The following is a 23,343-nucleotide window of genomic DNA, read 5'->3' on the forward strand; positions in this document are numbered from 1 at the left end:
AATACTTCAGTAGGAGAATTAACTTGTCTAGGGCAAAAAGCTTATGATGATAATACAAAGAATACAACTTGGTGGTCGGCTTCAAATGTCTCAGAACCATCTAACCCGTTTGCTAGATACGCCAATTTAAAGGATGTGTGGTTTGATTTATCCATCACATCTACCTGGAGAGCCCCAGCAAATTTGTACTGGATCTGTGGTAAGAAAGCCTATTCGGAGTTGCCACAGGACTGGGAAGGGGCATGTGTGTTGGGTATGCTCAAACCATCCTTCTTCTTGTTACCGATTGAAACAGGTGAGACTTTAGGTGTTAAAGTGTATGATGTGAATCATAGGAAGAAAAGGGGACCCATAGAGATAGGCACCTGGGAAGATAATGAATGGCCTCCCCAGCGTATCATAGATTATTATGGGCCAGCCACGTGGGCAGAGGATGGTACCTTTGGTTACAGAACCCCTATTTATATGCTCAACCGTATTATAAGATTACAGGCGGTGGTTGAGATTATCACTAACGAAACATCACAGGCGCTCAATCTTCTAGCGAAGCATAATACCAGGATGAGGACAGCAGTCTACCAAAATAGATTAGCCTTGGATTACCTTTTGGCAGTAGAGGGAGGTGTATGTGGGAAGTTTAACCTGAGCAATTGCTGTCTTCAAATAGATGACGAAGGGCAAGCAATAGCTGAGCTTACAAGCCATATGGTTAAACTAGCGCATGTGCCTACTCAGGTATGGAAAGGGTATAATCCAAGTAGTTGGTTTGGTAGCTGGTATGAGTGGTTTGGAGGGCTTAAGGCAGTGGTAGGTGGAGTCCTACTGATTTTAATGTTGTGTCTACTCCTGCCGTGTCTTATACCCTTAGTAGTTAGGTCTGTGCAAAGCCTGATAGAAAATATAGCAGAGAGGAAGGCTGCTGCACAGATAATGGCGATTTATAAGTATAAGGCTCTAGATCAGGGAGAACCAATGCAGGAAGATGAGTGTTGAAGATTCACATCATAAGATAAGTCTGGTCTGGTTCAAGGTAACTTGCGGTGTATGCAAACCAAGGTTAAGTGATGCCTCAAGTAATTGTGAAATATCAAGAGGCATCAAAGGGGGGAATGTGGTGGAATCTCGGTAAAAATAAATTTAGTAGGCCGAGATTACCACGTGGCATGTGTACGTGCACATGCTGACGTATCGATCAGTTGGTTGCACGAGGCAAGATACGATCAGTAGTGTACGGAGCATGTGCAAGAATACAGGATGTAGTATTCCCCCTCCTCCATTGTGCTGGACAAGCCATGCGGTCAAACAGGAAGTTAATTCTTATTTGTGTTGATTGGTTAAGAGAATGTGCGGGTGGAGCTTAATATGGGAGGAGTTATGTGCCTATATAAGGAGCCTGCACTATTGTCCGGGGCTCAGAATTTGCTGTATTTTGGTGACATTAGTCCCTCTGAGTCCCGATCGGTGATCCAATAAAGAATCTCTTCCTTCCTGAAGAAACCTGTGTCCATCTCTCTGTGCTTGGCTTCCGTCAGTTTCTCCGGTATCAGTATTCGGCATCTGAAACGGAGTGTCAGGAAGTGCAGATTGACGTCAGGCATGGGTGCCGCTGATTGGCTAGAGTTGACAGTTGACGCTGTCCCGGTTCATAATTTTGTTTTACTTTTTTATGAATGGGGAGCTACTGATTGGCTTAGAGTGCCAGCTGACCGCTCTAGCCAATCAGCAACACCCCTACCCAGCGGTATTCTGTGCTTCCTGACACTCAGTAAATAAAAGTGAACACCTTAACACTGATTTTTTTTTTACCTGGGGAGATGAGAAGGTCCAGAGTTTCCCTGCCAGGCCCAGGTACCAAGGCCTTATGATGTGGTGTCCAGAATAAAGTGGAGGGTTCACTTCATTTGTCCTTCCTGCTCCAATCTCCTTTTCTTCTCCTTCATTTGACAGTCTTCTTTTCTTCTGACACTGTATTCTATATTTGGCTCCTTCTGCTCCTTTACTTTTCTGCTCCTTTCTGCTTATTTTGCGCCCTTCTGCTCCTTTCTCGTTCTGATTCCTTTGTGCTCCTTGCAGACCCTTTCTGCTCCTTCTCCTACTTTACCTTTGTGCTCCTTCTGATTCTTTCTGCTCCTTTACCTTTGTGCTCCTTCTGTCCATTTCTGCTCCTTGCAGACCTTTCCTGCACCTTGCTGCCCCTGCTCCTTGCATACCCTTCCTGCTCCTTGCTGCCCCTGCTCCTTGCAGACCCTTCCTGCTCCTTGCTGACTCTTCATTTAGCCCCCCCACACCTCACTTGCCTAATCTATAGGCTTCCCCCCATACCTCACTCCCCTAATCTATAGACTGCTGCCCCCCCATGCCATACTCCCCTAATATATAGGCTGCTGCCCCCCCCATGCAATACTCTCCTGATATATAGGCTGCTGCCCCCCCCCCCTATGCCATACTCCCCTGATATATCGGCTGCTGCCCCCCCATGCCATACTCCCCTAATTTATAGGCTGCTGCCCCCCATGCCATACTCCCCTAATATAGAGGCTGCTGCCCCCCCCCCCCATGCCATACTCCCCTAATATCTAGGCTGCTTCCCCCCCCATGCCATACTCCCCTAATATAAAGGCTGCTGCCACCCCCCCATGCCATACTCCCCTATTATATAGACTGCTGCCCCCCATGCCATACTCCCCTAATATATAGGCTGCTGCCCCCCCATGCCATACTCCCCTAATATATAGGCTGCTGCCCCCCCATGCAATACTCCCCTGATATATAGGCTGCTGCCCCCCCCCCCTATGCCATACTCCCCTGATTTATAGGCTGCTGCCCCCCATGCCATACTCCCCTAATATAGAGGCTGCTGCCCCCCCCCCATGCCATACTCCCCTAATATCTAGGCTGCTTCCCCCCCCCATGCCATACTCCCCTAATATAAAGGCTGCTGCCACCCCCCCATGCCATACTCCCCTATTATATAGACTGCTGCCCCCCATGCCATACTCCTCTAATATATAGGCTGCTGCCCTCCCCCATGCCATACTCCCCTAATATATAGGCTGCTGCCCTCCCATGCCATACTCCCCTAATATATAGGCTGCTGTCCCCCCATGCCATACTCCCCTAATATATAGGCTGCTGCCCCCCATGCCATACTCACCTAATATATAGGCTGCTGTCCCCCATGCCATACTCACCTAATATATAGGCTGCTGTCCCCCATGCCATACTCCCCTAATATATAGGCTGCTGCCCCCCCCCCCATGCCATACTCCCCTAATATATAGGCTGCTGCCCCCCCATGCCATACTCCCCTAATATATAGGCTGCTGCCCCCCATGCCACACTCCCCTAATATATAGGCTGCTGCCCCCCATGCCATACTCCCCTAATATAGAGGCTGCTGCCCCCCCATGCCATACTCCCCTAATATATAGGCTGCTGCCCCCCCATGCCATGCTCCCCTAATATATAGGCTGCTGCCCCCCATGCCACACTCCCCTAATATATAGGCTGCTGCCCCCCATGCCATACTCCCCTAATATAGAGGCTGCTGCCCCCCCATGCCTCACTCCCCTAATCTATAGGCTTCCCCCCATACCTCACTCCCCTAATCTATAGACTGCTGCCCCCCCATGCCATACTCCCCTAATATATAGGCTGCTGCCCCCCATGCCACACTCCCCTAATATATAGGCTGCTGCCCCCCATGCCATACTCCCCTAATATAGAGGCTGCTGCCCCCCCCCATGCCATACTCCCCTAATATATAGGCTGCTGCCCCCCCCCATGCCATGCTCCCCTAATATATAGGCTGCTGCCCCCCATGCCACACTCCCCTAATATATAGGCTGCTGCCCCCCATGCCATACTCCCCTAATATATAGGCTGCTGCCCCCCATGCCACACTCCCCTAATATATAGGCTGCTGCCCCCCATGCCATACTCCCCTAATATAGAGGCTGCTGCCCCCCCATGCCATACTCCCCTAATATATAGGCTGCTGCCCCCCAATGCCATGCTCCCCTAATATATAGGCTGCTGCCCCCCATGCCACACTCCCCTAATATATAGGCTTCTGCCCCCCATGCCATACTCCCCTAATATAGAGGCTGCTGCCCCCCCCATGCCTCACTCCCCTAATCTATAGGCTTCCCCCCCATACCTCACTCCCCTAATCTATAGACTGCTGCCCCCCCATGCCATACTCCCCTAATATATAGGCTGCTGCCCCCCATGCCACACTCCCCTAATATATAGGCTGCTGCCCCCCATGCCATACTCCCCTAATATAGAGGCTGCTGCCCCCCCCCCATGCCATACTCCCCTAATATATAGGCTGCTGCCCCCCCCATGCCATGCTCCCCTAATATATAGGCTGCTGCCCCCCATGCCACACTCCCCTAATATATAGGCTGCTGCCCCCCATGCCATACTCCCCTAATATATAGGCTGCTGCCCCCCCATGCCATACTCCCCTAATATATAGGCTGCTCCCCCCCCCATGCCTTACTCCCCTAATATATAGGCTGTTGCCCCCCATGCCATAATCCCCTAATATATAGGCTGCTGCCCCCCATGCCATACTCCCCTAATATATAGGCTGCTGTCCCCCCATGCCATACTCCCCTAATATATAGGCTGCTGCCCCCCCATGCCTTACTCCCCTAATATATAGGCTGCTGCCCCCCATGCCACACTCCCCTACTATATAGGCTGCTGCCCCCCCATGCCATAATCCCCTAATATATAGGCTGCTGCCCCCCATGCTATACTCCCCTAATATATAGGCTGCTGCCCCCCCCCATGCCATACTCCCCTAATATATAGGCTGCTGCCCTCCCCCATGCCATACTCCCATAATATATAGGCTGCTTCCCCCCATGCCATACTTCCCTAATATATAGGCTGCTGCCCCCCATGCCACACTCCCCTAATATATAGGCTGCTGACCCCCCCCATGCCATACTCCCCTAATATATAGGCTGCTGCCCCCCCCATGCCACACTCCCCTAATATATAGGCTGCTGACCCCCCCCCCCATGCCATACTCACCTAATATAGAGGCTGCTGCCCCCCCCATGCCATACTCCCCTATTATTTAGGCTGCTGCCCCCCCATGCCATACTCCCCTAATATATAGGCTGCTGCCCCCCCCATGCCATACTCCCCTAATATACAGGCTGCTGCCCCCCCATGCCACATTCCCCTAATATATAGGCTATTTTAACCCCCACCCCATACCTCACTTACCTGATCTGCAGGCTGTCTCTGTTGCCTGCATGTGTTGCTCCCCTGCGGTTACACTCAGCAGAGAGAAGCAGGGATAGATGCAGCTTCCTATCCCTGTCTCTCTCCATACCTACTGGCCGGCGCCGGTATTGCAGTTTATTTTAAATCACACCAAAAATAGCAGAACAAGCTTAAAAATCCCCCCCCCCCCCCTGTGGACGCCCATGGCACATAGTACAGCTCCTCCTGCCAGCTACCGCGGATATTACAGCCCTGTATTCTAATATTCCACACGAGAAGGGCATTTCCGTTATACAGGACCTATTGATACAATATAAGTTTCTTTCCTCTGTACAGATAGAATTTTTGATCCTATGCATTTCATTTGTATTGACTAGGAATTTTTTCTGGTTCAGCGGTCAATACTTTCTTCAGAAATGTGGCGTCGCCATGGGTACCAAATTTGCCCCCAGTTTTGCCAACATGTATGTTGCCCATTGGGAACAACACCATGTTTCACTTGGAGCACATGCAGGGGGCACTTTGGTCCTATGGCGACGCTACATAGATGACGTTCTACTTGTATGGGAGGGCTCTGCCGACAGTTTGAAACTCTTTTTTGAATACATTAATTCTAATGATTATAACCTCAAATTTACATATAATATGAGTCCAACTTCTTTGGACTTTTTGGATCTTACTATTTACATAGAACATAATCAACTGAAGACTAAGACATTTTTTAAACCTACTGATTGTAACACCGCCATAGATTTGTCTAGTGCTCATTATCCCCCTTGGCTTTCCAATGTACCTAGAAGTCAGCTTATCCGCCTTAGGAGAAACTGCTCGGACGATAATATATTTTTACAACAAGCTAAGTTAATTAAAACACGATATTTAGAAAAGGGCTACAATCAGGACCAAATTGACTTAGATATACAGAATATATTGGATACTGATAGATCACAATTTTTACAATACCGATCCAAGAAACAAACTAATAGAAATATAGATACTCAAAAGAAGAATTTTCAGTTTGCATTTATAACTCAATACAACTCACAAGCCAAACATATTAAGAAAATCTTAAATAAATATTGGTACATTTTACAAAAAGACAATATATTGAGAGACATTATTCCTAATAGACCTACAATTATATATAAACGAGCAGCTAATCTTAAAAATAAGCTGGCCCCTAGTCTCCTTCCCGTATATCCTGCATCCTCAGCTGGCTCTTTTCTACAACCTGTAAAGGGCTTTTATAGCTGTGGACATTGTTCTACGTGCAAATATCAAAAGAGAAAGATTATCAATTTTACAAGTACTCAAACTACTAAAACATATCTTATTAAGAAACACATCCAATGTTCGACCATCTTTGTGATCTATTTACTCCAATGTGGGTGCGGAGCCCAATATGTGGGCCGCACCACTAGAAAACTCCACATCAGACTTTTAGAACACTTTAATAACATCAAAAAGGGTAAACTCGATCATAGTGTTCCAAAACATTGCAGTACGTGTCCACTTTTTCGGTGGGAAAATTTCCAAGCCTTTGGCATAGAACATGTCACCTTAGGATGTAGGGGAGGAGATAAACTCCAAGAACTAATCCGCCAAGAAGCTTTCTGGATATACACTTTAAGAACATTACACTGTGGTCTTAATGCTGAAATAGACCTACAGGGCCTTATCTAGCATTCTATTAGAACACTATATTAGATTTTTTATCATTTTTTAGATATGGTAATTTTCCTTTTTCTCTCATTTACATAAAACTATTCATTTTATTATATTATTGTATTTATATTTGGCTTTGTTGCTATCATCTTTGATAGTATTATTTTTGCTGTATTTTATTTCTTTTTTTTTTTTTTTTTTATATTCTTTTTATTGGGTTTATCACCATAAATCTTTTACAAAAAAGTACATAAAGACATTCATACACAATATCTATAAAAAATATTCATACACATAGACACAAAGACTTCCCCCCCTCCCTCACGAGAGCTCATCATATTACCAATTTCTATTACTTTTTCCAGATGGTAATCTCATTACCTTTACATTTTTATTAGTTTTTCTTCCCAAATTGACCATAGGCTCAAATTATCATCCAGAGTCCTGCAGTGATCCTTTTCCATCTTAATTTGGTAGATCATCTGTATTATTATCAACTTTATATTAAAGACGGTATTTCCCTTCCAATTTCTTGCTATTATTATTTTACATGCTATTAAGCAATGAATAATTAAAAATTGATTTATTTTATTTAATTTTGGCCATTGATAATGTAATAGCATTGATTCTGGTTTTAGAGGTATTTCAACACCACAAAGTGTGTGGATGATAAGTTGAGCCCACTGCCAGACAACAGTCACTTGTCTACAGGACCACCACATGTGAATGTAGTCTCCTTTTTCCTCTCTACACCTCCAGCATTTCGCATCCTTAAGTGAATCAAATTTAACTATTTTGGTTGGAGTCATATACCATTTGTGAACTAGCTTAAAGTGTGTTTCTATTAATATAAAGGAGTGGACAAATTTACTGATTTTTTGTATATTGAGTAACCATTCATTTACTTCTATATTTATTTTTAGTTCCATGTTCCATTTTTTTATAGCATTGGGGAGGGCTAAGTCCTCCTTTTGTTCCAACATTCTAGTACAGCTAGAGAACATTTGCTTTATTTTATTATGATGTAACATTGATTTTAAAATTTCATATATCTTACCATCTTTTACAATCTCAACTTTCTCCAGAAAATGTTTTACTCTAAGGTAGGTATATACTTCATTTACAGGAACCTTAAACTCTTCTATGAATATTTTATAGGGTTTGATTTTGCCCTCCTTAATCAGTTCTTTTATTGTATTTATTCCCTTTTCCTTCCATGTTTTTAAGGAGATGTTCTCTATATTTGCTTCTATTATGTCTATTGTTTGGAAGTCAAATATTTTATTGGTTAAATCAATTTTCTTCCTTATCTTTTGCCAGACTGGAATAATCTGGTCTAGAATATATGATCTAAAGAAGTTATCTTTTTTATTCTTCCAGACTAGGTTTAGGGAGTCGTTTAATTGACTTGATTCTATTTCTGACCACCACCATATTTCCTCTTTATTTTGATTTATCTGGGTAGTCATGGCATGCATTATGATCCCTGCTTCATAATATTTTCTTATGTTTGGATATCCCAAACCTCCCTTCTTTAGTCCTTTTGATAATATTCCGTTTTTGATTCTGGGTTTCTTTCCTTGCCATACGAAACTAGAAAAGGAAGTATTGACCATTGTCAGCCATTCATTCGGGATGCTTAAAGGAATCATTCTAAAAATGTAAATCCATTTTGGTAGAACGTATGATTTCAAGATGTTAATTCTTCCTCCCCAAGATACTTCTATTTTTTTCCATTCTTTCAAATTCTTATTTGTTTCTTTTAAGAGGTCCATAAAATTTGTTCGCATAATATTTTTTGGATTTTTGCATATTTTTATTCCTAAGTATGAGAACGTTTTAGCTTTTATAAAATTATAAGTCTTTTGGTAAAGATCTATTTCTTGACTTGATATATTATTGTATATAGCTATTGATTTTGTTTTATTCAATTTATAGTTTGATACTGAACTATACATTTCAATTTCCGCCATTGCGTTTACTATTGATGTTGACGGGTTATTTAGAAAAAGAATGGTGTCATCAGCATAAAGGGAAATTTTCAATTCTCTCTGTCCTACTGTATAACCCTTGATGTTTTCGTTGTTTCTAATTCTATTAGCTAGTACTTCTATTGTCAATATAAACAGTAGGGGAGACAGTGGACAACCTTGTCTGGTTCCGTTGTTCAGTTTGAACCAGTCTGCGCATATGCCCGGGCCAATTGTTCTCGCCATTGGATCTTTATATAGCGCCAAAATTGCGTCAAACAGCCATCCCTGTATGCCCATTTCTTCTAAGGTAAGCTTCATAAAGTCCCAGCTGACCCTGTCAAAGGCTTTCTCGGCATCTAGAGACAGGATCAGCATGGGACTTTTTTTACGCTTTGATGTATCTAGTGCATCTATCAGACGTCTGATGTTATTGCTTGCCATTCTGTCTGGGACAAAACCTGTTTGGTCAGGATGAATGATTTGATTTATTATTTCTTTTAATCTACTGGCTAGAATAGAAGAGAATATCTTTACATCTACATTTATTAATGATATTGGCCGATAGCTCTGTACTTTTGTTGGGTCTTTCCCTGGTTTCAATATAGGTAGAATGTTTGCTTTGAGCATTTCTTCTGGGAATCTGCCCTTCTTAACTGCAGTATTAAAGGTGTTTTTTAAGTGACCCAACAGTTGCGATTTCATTACTTTATAAAATTTGTTTCCAAATCCATCTGGGCCTGGGGTTTTGTAGGTTTCTAATCTATCTATTATTATATTAATCTCTTCTTCTGTAATTTCTTTATTTAACTTTTTTACTTGTATTTCTGTTATTTTATTCAATTTTGCTGTTTTAATATATCTTTTTATTTTTTCTGAAGAAGTGATTGTTGATTGACTATATAAGTTGGCATAATACTCATTGAATGCTTTACCTATGTGTTCTGGAAGAAGGGAGATGATATCATTAGTTATTATTTTGTCAACCTTATTTGATGTGTTTTTTTTTTTCAACATATTCGACATGATTTTGTCTGCTCTATTGGATTTATGATAATATTTAATTTTAAGTTTATGCATATTTATTTTAATTTTTTCATAAATTTTTTCCTGTATCTCGGATTTAATCTTCTCTATTTTTAGTTGATTCTCCTTACTTGGTTTTGCATTGTTTATTTTATTTAAATTATATAATTCAATGTAGAGATCTTGTACATTTACACCTTTTTTTTTTCTCTTTAATTTATTGAGCATTATGCAATGTCCCCTTATTACTGCCTTGAATGAGCACCATAAGGTATCATTCTCCACTTGTCCGTTATTATTTTCTTCAAAATAGCAAGTAGTCATTTTATCTATATAGTCTTTATATTCTTTTTCTGCCAGTATTGATTCATCTAACCTCCAGGTTGTATACTTACAGCACTTAGATCTATTGCTTTTTAATTCCAGGCACACGCTATTGTGGTCTGACCATATTACTGTTTTATTTTCTATTTTATGTATTCTTTCTATCAGTTTTAAATCTCCAAAGATAAGATCTATTCTAGAATACGAATCGTGGGGCCAGGAATAAAATGTAAACTCTTTTACTGTGGGATTATTGAGTCTCCATATATCAAATAGACCTTCTCTTTTTATCACATTACTGAAGTTCCTTGCGTTTTTTAATACTTGTTTATCCCAATTATTATTTTTTTTTTCTGAGAACTTATCTAATGATGGATCTTGTATGCTATTAAAGTCTCCTGCATATATCTTTATTCCCACTGCTACTTTTTCAACCTTATTTAATATTTTTCTCAATAGGCATACGGGATTTTTATTAGGCAAGTATACATTGATTAGGGTGAAGAGTTCATCTTCTATTGTAACTACTAAAATAATATATCTCCCCTCCAAATCTGTTTCCATATATTTTGTGTTTATTTTTAGATCTTTTGCAAAAAATATTGCTACTCCTCCTTTTTTTCCCTCCTCTCTAGAGGAACAAATTTTTAAGGGGAAGGACCTGCTATTCCATCGTTTTTCATCCTGTTTCCGCCAGTGTGTCTCTTGGATCATAGCAATTTGAACCTGTTCTTTTTTTAAGTAATCTTGGAAAGCTTGTCTTTTTTGGGGGATATTTAAACCTTGAATATTTAACGTAATTATTTTAACCATTTTCCGAAGATTTTTTTGTTTTAATTAATCTACTGAGCTCTCGTGAACAATACAATACAATACAAACACTTGACAAACACTTGACATTACAATACATAACTAAAATATCTACAAGTATCTTCAGCACTTGGAGTGTATTTCCACTCATTCCAAGACTCTAAAGAGAGTCAAAAAACACTTTTCTAAGTGGATCTTACTATCCACTAAAAACCTTTTCCAGGTTACAGCAGGGGAGGCTGTTTCTCGGGTTTGGAGGAGCCCACCTGAGACTTTTCATTTTCCCTTTTTCTCTCTCTTCTCAACACTCATCACTCCCACTCTTCCTACTACTCTCTAAAGTATTTACTTTTACTCTGCTATTTTTCCTTGATGAGAGGGATAAGGGGTCGAAAGAGGGTGAGGGAAAAAAAAAAAAAAAAAAAAAAAAACACTCTGGAGATTATCTTACTTTTTCTTACTAGATTATTTTCTATTTCCCCGTTTTACCTTATTTCCCTACTAATCTGGAACCACACATCTCTTTGTTTCTTTTTGTCATTTAGACCCTTTTAATTTTTCGCTGTTGTTCTTATAGCTCTTAAACAAAACAAAACTTCTATATTGCTATACTTATCTTCTATTCCCAATCCCCTCTCCTTCCCTCTCCTATATACATTTAATTTACACACCTCTCATTTTTTTTTCCCTTCTTCCCCTCCCCTCCCCACCTTATATTGTATTTCAGTACTCTTTTAATTGGTACACCTCTTTTGTGATTTAAAGGGCCTTGAGTATTTTAATTCTTTCTAATTGTTATTATGCAGATTATATATCTGAGTGTTCCTTTCCTCTTCATTGACTTTAATGTTTCTTATTTAATATCGTGTAAGTTACTTTGCCTAAATCGCTTTTCCTTTTTAACTGTGAGTTCCATCTTGTGCTATCCCTGTGTATATCACAATATTTCTATCATTCATTCTATTTCATTCTGTTAGTGTGCAAGTTGTGTTTCTAAGTGCGCCATTCTTCCTAAATTTTAATATATCCTACTTAATATCGTGTGCTTTTCCCCACTTAAAAAAAAAAAAAAAAAAAAAAAAAAAAAAAAAAGAAGAGAGGTTTAAGTCCAGAAGTTTTTTCACTTTTTTCTTCTTTCTTCCCCCCTTTTCTTCTAGTTGCTTTCTTCCTTTTGAGTACAGTCTATTTTGTGCTTTTAAATATTTTGTTTTTATATATTTCAGCGTCCTTTAGAAGTTTCTAAATGTCTTTGGGTCAACTGATTTTTTCTTCTTCTGTTGATCTCCAGCAGCTTCCTTCTTCCCTCTTCTTCCCTCTCTCTCCCGCTCATCTCTCTTCCCTTTTTCTTTTCTTTTTTTTTTCTTCTCCCTGCCCTCTTTATTGAGTTATTTCTCTTTCTTCTTTATCCATTCTTCAATCTGGGATGGAGTCGTGAATATCTCAGTTATTCCTTCTGTGATAATTTTTATTTTACAGGGGTAGATCCAGGAGTATTTGATATTTGAATTTCTTAGTGTATTTGTAACTGACGTGTATTTCTTTCTTTGTTGTCTAGTGTAGAAAGATAAGTCCTGAAATATCTTGATATCACCAAACTTTTCTGTATTAATCTGTTTTTTTCTAAATGCGTATAATATTGCTTCTTTAAACTGGAAGGACTGAAAATGGATTATTATATCTCGCGGTGAATGTTGCGGAGCTGTTCTGGGTTTGTTTAAACGATGATATCTCTCCATTTTGGTATTTAGGGTCAGCAAATCTAAATTAAGTGTTGCCCATAGAGTATCCAAATACTCAGGTATTTTATCTTGTGTTACAGCTTCTGAGACATTTCTTAATCTCAAATTATTTCTTCTTGACCGGTCTTCTAGGTCTCCTAGTTTTTCTTCTATTTGTCTCACTTGCTTATTCAGTTGATCATTTTGTTCTTTGTATGTTCTGCTTTCAAGTTCTAAAGCAGTGATTTTATCTTCGCTTTGCTTTAGTTGTTCCAATATTTTTAAGAATTGTTTTTTTGTCTCGGCTGTATTTTTATTAAATTCGACTGTTATTGCTACCAGTTGCTCTTCTAAGCACTGTTTTAGAAAATCTGCAGTAATGTAGTTTTCTGTTTGACTGGACAAGCTTTGAATTGATTCTTCACCTTTTGATGAATTTATATTTGAGGTGTCAAAATTTTTTCTTCATTAGGTTTCTGTATTAGGTGCTGTATTTTATTTCTATATTTTATTTTTTATTTCTCTAGGTATGTTCAATATAATACCTTAGTCTTTAAATACATGTTTAAAATAATGTCTTTGTCTTTAAATATACATCCATCTATTCTGGTAACGATCTAACAGCCATATTTATTTGTTATTGGCTTCATATATACTCCTTTATTCCTATTCTAGTTGCTGTTCGCTTAAATAGTTTTTTCATAGTATGTGGATCATAGTATTTATCTATATGGCGACATGTTCGCCTGCTGTGTACATTTTCTCTTTATTCAGACCTCACGCATGCGCACTAATGCGCTTGATTCTCGAGCGCATAGAACTTTGTCTTTTCACGCATGCGCAATTTGAAAGACGGACGATACAGGAAGTTCCCTCTTGCGTTCCAACCTGGAACGCACGCTGCCGGTGAACGGCATGAAAGAAGATTGCGACTGGTATAAGAAGCTCCTCCATGGATGATTTTCTACATATCCCTGAAGAAGTCCTTTACTTACCTGGACGAAACGCGTTGGATATTGGACTTTACTGCTTGTTATTTTAATTTATATTTTAATTTTATTGTATGCTGATTTATTGTTCCTGCTCTCTACTACTTCGAATTGGATTTGTGCTGTCTATTTCTACACTGCCATCCAGTTCCACTGAGAGTGGAGATATGCCTACTACCATTTTATGTCTGTAAGTGCTCCCAATAAATATTTTTTGTACTATTTTATACATACTTCACCATGTATGGCTCTTTTTATCCATTTCTTTAAGACATACTTCGTTTTTGATCTACTATCAAGACATATACTTATATACCCCAGGGGGGTGAGAGGCCTGATTTGCATTTTCGTTTGTGAGTTTAATATCTAGCTTTACACTCCCATTATTTTACTTAAACTGTATTACGCTATGATATATATTTTTATTATTTCAGATTGCACTATATTCTCATATTGAATATTCATATTCTGGATATATTCTCCAGGTTGTATTGATAACATGCTTATTTGAAGGTGTTTTCCACTTTTTTTCTCTATTCCATGTAGCGTGACTGAGCCGCAGACGGCGGTAAAGACGCTTCTGTATTCCCTACATGGTATAACAAGAAGCATTGGTACTTCTTGTGAGCAGTTCCTGTCAGTCCTGGTGGAGGCAGCTCCTCCAGGGCGGTCTGCGGCTCAACCACACTACATGAAGAAGAAAGGTGAGCTGGCACATGTAGAAGAGACCCCCAGCGGAGGGGGAGACTTACAGAGAGCTGGGGGAGGGAAGAAGAGGCACCCAGATTGCTGGAGGGGAGGAGAGGCACACAGACTGCTGAGGGGAGGGGAGACACACACAGAGAGCTGAGGGAGAAGGCAAGGCACACGGAGGGCTTTGGAGATGGAGGGGCACACAAAGAGCAGAGGGGGATGAGAGGAACAAAGGGCTGAGCGAGGCAAGAGGCACACAGAGGGCTGAGGGTGGGACAAGACATACAGAGGGTCTGGGGGAACAAAGAGACACACAAAGGGGCTAGGGGGAAAAGAGACACACAAAGGGGCTGGGGAAGAGACACACAGAGAGGCTTGGCAAGGGAAAAAGAAACACACAAATGAGAATTAGGGACAAAAATAGACACAAAGGGTATGGGAGAAGAAAGAGACACACAAAGTTGGCAATAGGATTTTTTTTATATTTTTTTTGGAGGAGGTGCAAGTAGCTGGTTTTGCCTAGGCGCAAACTAGTCTTGCACTGACCCTGTTTGTCCATATAGTAATCCTTCACCACTATGCAGTACAGTTCATCCTAAAGCAGCTGTACTGGATAAAGATATGGGAACCATGGGAAACATACAGGTCACTGGGTCAAACTGACATTGTCATGATCAGAGAGTCAGTTAGAGATGGCTGCTGGAAGTATTATTTCAAAACAGGTTATCTACCATTCAGTGTACAGATATAAAAAGTCTTACTCTACGCTGCTGCTATGACTCAACTAGCCAAGATGTTAAGGCAGCAATATTAGTAGCACTTAAAGTTAACACTTAAAATACTCTGTTGCTGAAACTGCAGAGATAATATAAATTTAGCAACCTATCACAAGCATTGATCTGCTCAGAGAATTCTCATTTTCCTTTGCACAAACATTCTGTGAACTCTACAAATATGTTGAATGTCCACTATTGCTACAGAAAAGAACGGCTAACTCGAATACTTATTTTTGCATATATATAGAAATTAACTGTAGTTTTTAAAATGCTATCTTGTCAGAACTTAAGTAACAAACACGCAGAACTTAAGTAACAAATATAATAAACAAGAGAAACCCTAAAACATATTACCAAAACTTAAAAGGACTGGATTTAATATAGAATCATTCAGGACAGGACGAAATCAGGGGGAAACAATGTATGTAAACCATAGACAAAACAGGAGTCAAGGGATACAGAAGTGAGAATAGAGCAAGCCAAAGTCAAAATACATAAGATTCAATAGAAATAACATGCTCCCAGATAACCAAACTGAAAACCACAACAGGATACTAAAAATACATGAAAATGAGTCTAAATACCCCGAGAGCCATTCTGATAGGCTAAAAGTAGTCACATGATTTCTGGACTTGCGTGCTTGACATCAGCATGACATCATATGCACATTTGCGAGAGGATTTTGGGACTGGAGTAGAAGAACCACAAAAGGCCGGTCTATCATGCTTCTACCGCTGCTGGGGTGAGTAGTACCCCATGAAGTGACATATCTGATAATTACAATTTGTGATGACTGTGCCATTTGATTTTAACATATCTTATATAAATCTGTGTAATAGACTAAACTGGCTGTTCTGAGAAATAGTTTTGTAGAGTGGAAGAAGTACACCCTCTTTGAATTCTATTGGTTTACCTTTCAGGACAAAATAACAATCATCTGTTTCTTGGCAGGTCTTAAAATTAGATAAATACAAGCTCAGATGAAAAAACAACACATGAGATATTACTTTGTGTCATGATTTATTTAACAAAAATAAAGCCAAAATGATAAAGCCATCTGTCAAAAACTAAGTACACCCCTACAGCTACATTGGGAATTAAGAGGCTACATAGCAGAGAGGTGCTGCTAATCAAATGGCCTTGATTAACTGATCATCAGCAATTGTTACCACATCTAAAAAAGCAGAAGTTTAGGCAATTTGCCAGTCTGGAGCATTCAGGTGTGTGTTAACAGAATGACCAGGAGAAGCAATTGTCATTCCATTTCCAGACAATTTAAAGTCCATCATCCAACAATGAGAAATATTAATCAAAAGTGGAAAGCATTCAAGACAGTTGCAAATCTTCCCAGTAGTAGACATCCCAACAAATTCATCCCAAGATCAAACTGTGCAATGCTCAGAGAGTTTGCAAAAAAAAGAGTTACATCTCAGACTCTACAGGCCTCAGTTAGCATGTTAAATATTAAAGTTCATAACAGTACAATTAGAAAAAGACTGAACAAGCATGGCTTGTTTGGAAGGGTTGCCAGGAGAAAGCCTCTTCTCTCTATAAAAAAAAGATATGGCAGCATGACTTCTGAAACAGTGTCCTTTGGATAGACTAGACAAAGGTAGAGATGTTTGGGCAGCCCAGTCAAAGTCCAGACCTCAACTTGATCGAAATGCTAAAGTGCAACCTTAAGTTACATGTGCATAACCAAATGCCAGCAATTACCTACTTTGTTTTCTACTCCTAACTCAATCTGCCCACTCCCTCTAGCATGTAAGCTCATTGATCAGGGCCCTCAACCCCTCTGTTTCTGTCCGTCCAACTTGTCTGATTACAATTACGAGTTTGTTAGTCCACCCATTGTGCGGAATTTGTTGGCGCTGTTTTTTTCAGTTCTTTCATATGATTCCATTGAAGCCTCTCAAATATAAAGGAGTCTAGGACCCCGTGAAGAGAGCAAAATCTCCCCCTCCAATACTGCCAGAAAAGGCATTCTGATGTGCCTGTTTTTAACTACACTGAGAAAGTCCAAATCTATGGGATTGTGGGAGATTGCTCTCCTACACGATGTTATACTATTGTGATTATTCTTCATTTTTTTTTTGTTTGAGTAGATAAAAATAATATCTTTATTTTTTTTATTTTTTTTTTATTTTTTTTTATTCTTTATTTTTGCAGTGCAGACTAACAGACTTGCATGGACATTATAAAAGTTCAGCTGCAGTATAAAGCATTATGAGATTACATACATTATCTAGAGAGAAGATTTACACTGTTTTTTGTATATAGTAATGACATAGCAGAGCAGTCTGTGTCAAACGATAATTCAAACAATCTAATAAGAACTCGGCTAGTGACGACACAATGACAGCTTGTGACTGTATGCCCACCAGGAAACGTTTTCTTAAGGGTTTAGTTAGGCTACATAGCTGGCGGCTACAAAAACAAAATAAAATAACGTACAACAAATAAAAATGGGACCACTGGTCTCGGTTGTCTGATGTGCTAATCAGGTTTAAACCGAGTGTCACGGTGAACTCCAACGCTCACTAAGCCTCATACTAATAAACACGTTACATGGCGTTGCTAACTTTAGGTAGAGTTACTGCACATTTTGAGGCATTGTATTAGGAGTTTGTGTGAGACCTGAGATTGTGTGTGTGGTTATTTAAATTTCTATAAAAGACAGATATGGATACAGACACTTTTATGAAATGAAAGCTTAGCTAGGATAAGTGTTTAAGCAAGGTGCCACCAGGCAGACTATGGCATACTGGGTTGTCATTTACTTTAATCAGGGTAATAAAACCGATAGTTACTATAACAGGAATTATGACAGTAATAGCAGAGATGTCCATTGAGCAGTGAATACAGCCAGGGTGTCTTCTGTTGATGCTGTCGGTGGTAAGTTCTGCGGTGTGAACCCCAGATGCCTTCTGTCGTGAAAAGCCGGGGTCGCCGTTGGTTGTGGCATCATGAGAGGTACTAAGAGGCATCCCATTCCCAGGCATGGATATAGTCCCCACAGGGCACCCAAGAGGCCCACTGAGTACCAAAGACCCATCACAGTGCACCGTGTTTGCGAGTCTCCGTGGGCATATTGCCTGGCCATCAGGTGAGCACGGGTGCGGTGCCTGTCGGGCTCCAGTGTCCAGGTGTGGGCAGTGGTATGACGGAGTTGGTGTATGGGGATGCCCCCTCTGGGTGCTCCCACAGTGATGATCTGTGGTCTTGGTTATGGGAAGTGCTGGTAATGCGTGCTTAGTAGGGGCAGGCACTGAGCCTTCTTCGGGGTTGCCGCTGTAGTGTAGGTAGGCAGTAGAAATGCAGGCTGCCGTACTCCCCTCTTGACTCCCTCAGTATGTCAGGAGTGATCAGAGCTTCGGCTGTGAGTTGACTAGTTCTGTTTCAGCGCGCCATAGGGTCGGTCATCCCCAGCGGCCTGTGAGTTAGTTGCGTCGCTGTCAGCCATTTTGATGAGGCCGCATGGTAGCTGGTTATGGTCGACGTTGAGTCGCCCAGGAGCGCTGTAAAGATGTTTGCTTGCCTGATGGGGACCGGGATAACCCCTGCCGGTCCAAGGGGGGGTGAATGGGGCCTGGGGGGGGCACCAGCCGCTTTGTGGTTCTCCATAGCTGGGACGGAAAGCGAGGCAGCGTCCGTCCGCCCCACTCCCCTCCCGGGTAGGTATTAGTCCCCAAGCCCCAGAGTATCTCACGAGGACCCAGAATCATCCGATATCAGGTGCTCTAGCTGCACCGGGACACTCCAGGACCATGTACCACGAACTTCCAGGGTATTCCAAGCTGAGTTAGGTGGGTATATACCCAATATTAGCTGGATTCCTCAGGAGCCATAGTGACTTGCAGCCTGCTAGCATGGCCGCCCGGCCCCGCCCCCTTCCCAAGACTTTTTAATGTTTACATATCCGCTATATTTAACAAATATGTATTTGTGGGGCATTTGTGGGGCATGAAATATAAAATAAATATAAAATCCCCATCTTTTTATCCTGAACTGGGTGGCTTCAATTTTGCTTCCTGTCAATCATTATTAAAAAGCACTCTTCTTTGCACCTGACAGTCAGCAATGAAAGAGGAGAAATTAAACAATATGTACCTTGGATGTGCTTGGACTGACTGGGGAAGTGATGTCATTTGGTAATTTTTGTAATTTTGTAAAGTTAAAAGAAAAGGTGATTTTCTATGGGGGGGGGGGTTTCTGTGGTCAAATGTGACAGAGAAGTGACAGACATATTGCATTAAGAACATGTTACTTGAGTGTGATTTAAATATATATCAATACAGACGTCTCTTCAAGAATAAACCCTTAGCAGATTTAAAACTCGGCTTTAGGACCTCAGTTGTGCCGTAATAAACATACAATATTTTTCATGTAATCTAAGACAGAAGACCCTCTCGGTTATTTTCTTCATTTATATGTAAGAGACCGCCAGAGTATAAAGGTTCATTGGTCTATTTTGTCCACTTACGGTATATGATCTTCTAAGAGTAATGATATCTAATTATGACTGCATTATGGACATTTAACCTTAGAATGCACGTAATCTCTGTTATTATTAAAGCAGACAACCCCCCTCCAAAGTGAGTATTTCACGATAGACTCTTTATGAAATATTCTGTTTAACAGTGTTGGAATCCAACCCAGTCAAAAGATATACTGAGACAAAGGGACTAAGGACTACTTTGTCCCAGTATTTTTCCTACATCTAACAAAGCTTGAGACTAGCCGCAGATACCGCAGTCAAGACTTGTCATTTACCCCAGCTGTCACTAGCGACCACTGTAGGGAAATAAAGCTCTTTCTAAGAAGAATCACGCAGTCTCCTCCATAGACCTCAATGCTGCAAACTTAACTTCGCCTGCCACCCCTCTCCCCCAACAGGCCACTGGACCAAATCGGCAATGTTACTGTCTATGGTCTTTGCAAATTATGCAAAGACCCCAGACAGTGACAGATTTGATTTAATGCTCTATTTTAATATTTGTAAACAACATTTACAAGTAACTGTGACAAAGCAAATTCTGTATAAAAGCATAAAGAGGTGACGTAGGCCCTGCTCAAACAAACTTGAGAATCTAAAGAGGGTGTAAGAGTGTCGTAAAATTACACAACAAAAGAACAAACAACATAGAGAAGATTGATTGTTAGATGTACTAACAACAGTATATTATATATAAAGAGTGCATGGTATGCATGCAAGGTTATTCACAAAAGTGTAGTTTGTCAGAAACTCAGTGTGGAAAAAATGGCAGGAGTCACCAATGCAACCTGCCTGCCGGTTCTACTGGTTTCTATGGCGACTACTCCACTTAGAACACAACACTTCTTATAATGTTCCTGTTTCTCCTATTCCATTGCCATATGTGCCCTGCCTGTGCCAGGACTGAACTGAATTCTAGCATCAATTACTAAAACTACAAAAAAAACAGAACATCACATAAAAAAAAAAAATGTTAAAGCAAGTTATAGGTGTTTTTTTTTTTTAAATAATTTACTTTTCCAGAAAAGTGATGGTTTCATTTAAGAGTCAACTGAAATGCTTCCATAAAGAAGAGGATATTTGCAGATTGTATGTATATGGATGGAGAAAAGGGTGAATTCTAATAAGATTTTTTTAGTTACCCTGTCATTAGTCACCCTATAGTCCCCATGTGGTCAAAGAGTCACTGTCACGAGGGGTTCAGCAAACACATCTTTCTCAGTTTAACCCCTTAAGGACCAAACGTCTGGAATAAAAGGGAATCATGACATGTCATGTGTCCTTAAGAGGTTAAAGTAAGAAGTACGGTAATTATTTCCCAGTGTGCAGTGAAGCCCCAGCAGCAAGGAAACTTTATACCGCACTGTCATATTAGATGACATACATACAACCATGAAAGCTAAAGCAGAGAGAAGGCTTTGTCCAGTAATATGGTTGGGGGGGAAACAGCTGACACTGCATGTTAACTCTTTCAGTGGTTACACCAGTAATGACTACTAGAAGAATAAGAAGCATTAATTGTGAAATTCTGACTTTTATAATCAAACTCCGTATCATAAATAATTCTAACTCTTGTTTCTAAATGTAAATACCATATGGAGATAAACTCATTTAATAACTTTGTAACAAGCAACAAACTGAGGAAACATTTGTTTTAAGACGAAACGTCAATTAAAAAAAATAAGCTTTTCACTACAAATGCAGACATATTAAAATAATATGGTAATTAAAGGGCTTGTATGTGTTTCCCAAAAAATTGGGGGATTCATTTTAACCTTTTAAATGCAACGGCTGAACAGGATGTAATGTGAGTTGCAAGCTACCTGGTCATAAATAGGTTAAAGGCTATTTTACAACACAATATTTAAATCATAAGCTCAAAGGACCAAGCAGGCCTTTTGAAAGCGGTCTTGAAAGCTTGCTCTTTAAGTCTATTTAGTTGTTTAATAAAAGCGTCACCTCTGCTTTATGTTCTCCGTGTGCCCCCCCCCTTAAAATTTTATCACTCTGCTACCCTGGTACATCACAGCAAGCATGCAACATTAAATATTGGTCGGGATGAGCTATATGTGACTGTGCTATATGTCTACCTATATAATTGTACATCAGATTCCATGGGGACTGTTAACTGTTAGTCAAACCATGCAGCCCTGAATTATCTAGTCGCATTGTAATTATATCTTTACTGCTACATCTTATACATTTTCAGAGAGTACCTCAAGCAAAGTTGACACTTACCGAGTAAAGTTGAACAGGAAGAAGGATTAGTGTGTGGCAGACTGAAGATTTATCATAGCTGATTGCTCAGAAGTTCAGCGATAGGATACAGTAGATAAACGGATCTTTTTCAATATGTTTCTCTGTCGACTTCGCAGCCAGTCTCACCACCAGGCACCGAGGGGAAAGAACATACTCTGTATGAGACTGATAGGGCTTTGTTACGTGACAATCGTCACCACTTCCTGGCTTTTAGCACTTGTCTCTTTACTTCTCTTCTTAGTACTTTCGGCTTCCCTTAAACCCTCTCTATACCTTACTAGCATGTTTTATATCTTTTTTCATTGCAGACCTATCTCAATGACCCACTTAGTGAAATATGGTAAGTTTATGGTATATACAGGAGACCATAACCACGACCATGCAGAAATGTCTTCCAAATTGAGAATTAACACATAATTGCTTACATCTTCTCATAATATAATGATGTCTGCCTTTTGACAAACCAGCCCATTGAACTATGCAAGGAACATGCTGTAGGGATCCATTTACTGCCCTTATAATCTTTTTTTTTAATCAAAGACACGAGGGGTTCCACGAACTTCTTCAACGTACAATGACAGTTGAGAAATGGATTGTAGCCAAGTTTAGCTACATAACTGGCAGTGAACCAGAGAGCACTTCCCCTATCTCCATAAAGTCCTTTTCAGTACTGAAGATCTCTCAGTTTATGTACTTTGTTGAATGAATGTTAAACTGTCTGGTAGAATGAGGAGAAGTGAGTAAAAGTTGACAAATAGGGCGAAATTTAATCCATTAGTGCACAGAAGCACTAAAACCCTACCCTCGTGATCATAATGTAAAAAATAAAAGGCATTGCAGATGGGTCACGGATAGAAAGTGCACAAAAAGGTTAGGCAAAAAAGGTGGAGTATAGGTAGTACTGGGTGGAGGTAACAGCATAGTGTACCTTATACAAAATCTGGCCCTGTCACTATGGGGTCACCATATGAACACATGCACTTAAAGAGATAAATGCGGGTATGAAATGTTTTCGGCAAAAAAGAAATTAGCAAGAAACACCACAAGGAAACACATCTTCATCAAGCAATGACTTGTGTAAGAATAAATCACTAGCATGAAAGTAAGCCTATTACCTTAAAATCTGTTATGAGAAGCAAAAGCAGATTAAAAGAAAATGTATACATATAGCAATATGAGATATAAACAACCAGCTTGTGAGCTCCACTGAATATGCACTCTGTAAAAAAAAAATGCACATTAGGGGTCTATGGGATATGCAGTGTATCTGCTGAGAGGGCAGGGTGCAGGCAAGCTGGGCTCCTGAGCGTTTACTCTGAATTAGATGGTAGAAGAGACCTTAGGTAGAGGCACTTATACATACAATTCCAC

At 40.3% G+C, this 23,343-nt stretch overlaps 1 protein-coding gene across 1 annotated transcript in view; it reads right to left on the reverse strand.

The window, feature by feature from the left end:
- The window catches only part of LOC134575444 (rho GTPase-activating protein 9-like), a 100,233-nt gene extending 78,135 nt beyond the window's left edge, over positions 1 to 22,098 (reverse strand). Inside the window, exon 1 of the mRNA XM_063434773.1 lies at positions 21,952 to 22,098. The gene's annotated coding sequence lies outside the window, so the exon portion shown is untranslated. The remainder of the gene's footprint in view (positions 1 to 21,951) is intronic.
- Between the last annotated feature and the right edge of the window lie 1,245 nt (positions 22,099 to 23,343).

The sequence above is a fragment of the Pelobates fuscus genome, chromosome 1 (assembly GCF_036172605.1).
Source record: "Pelobates fuscus isolate aPelFus1 chromosome 1, aPelFus1.pri, whole genome shotgun sequence".
Classification (NCBI taxonomy): domain Eukaryota; kingdom Metazoa; phylum Chordata; class Amphibia; order Anura; family Pelobatidae; genus Pelobates; species Pelobates fuscus.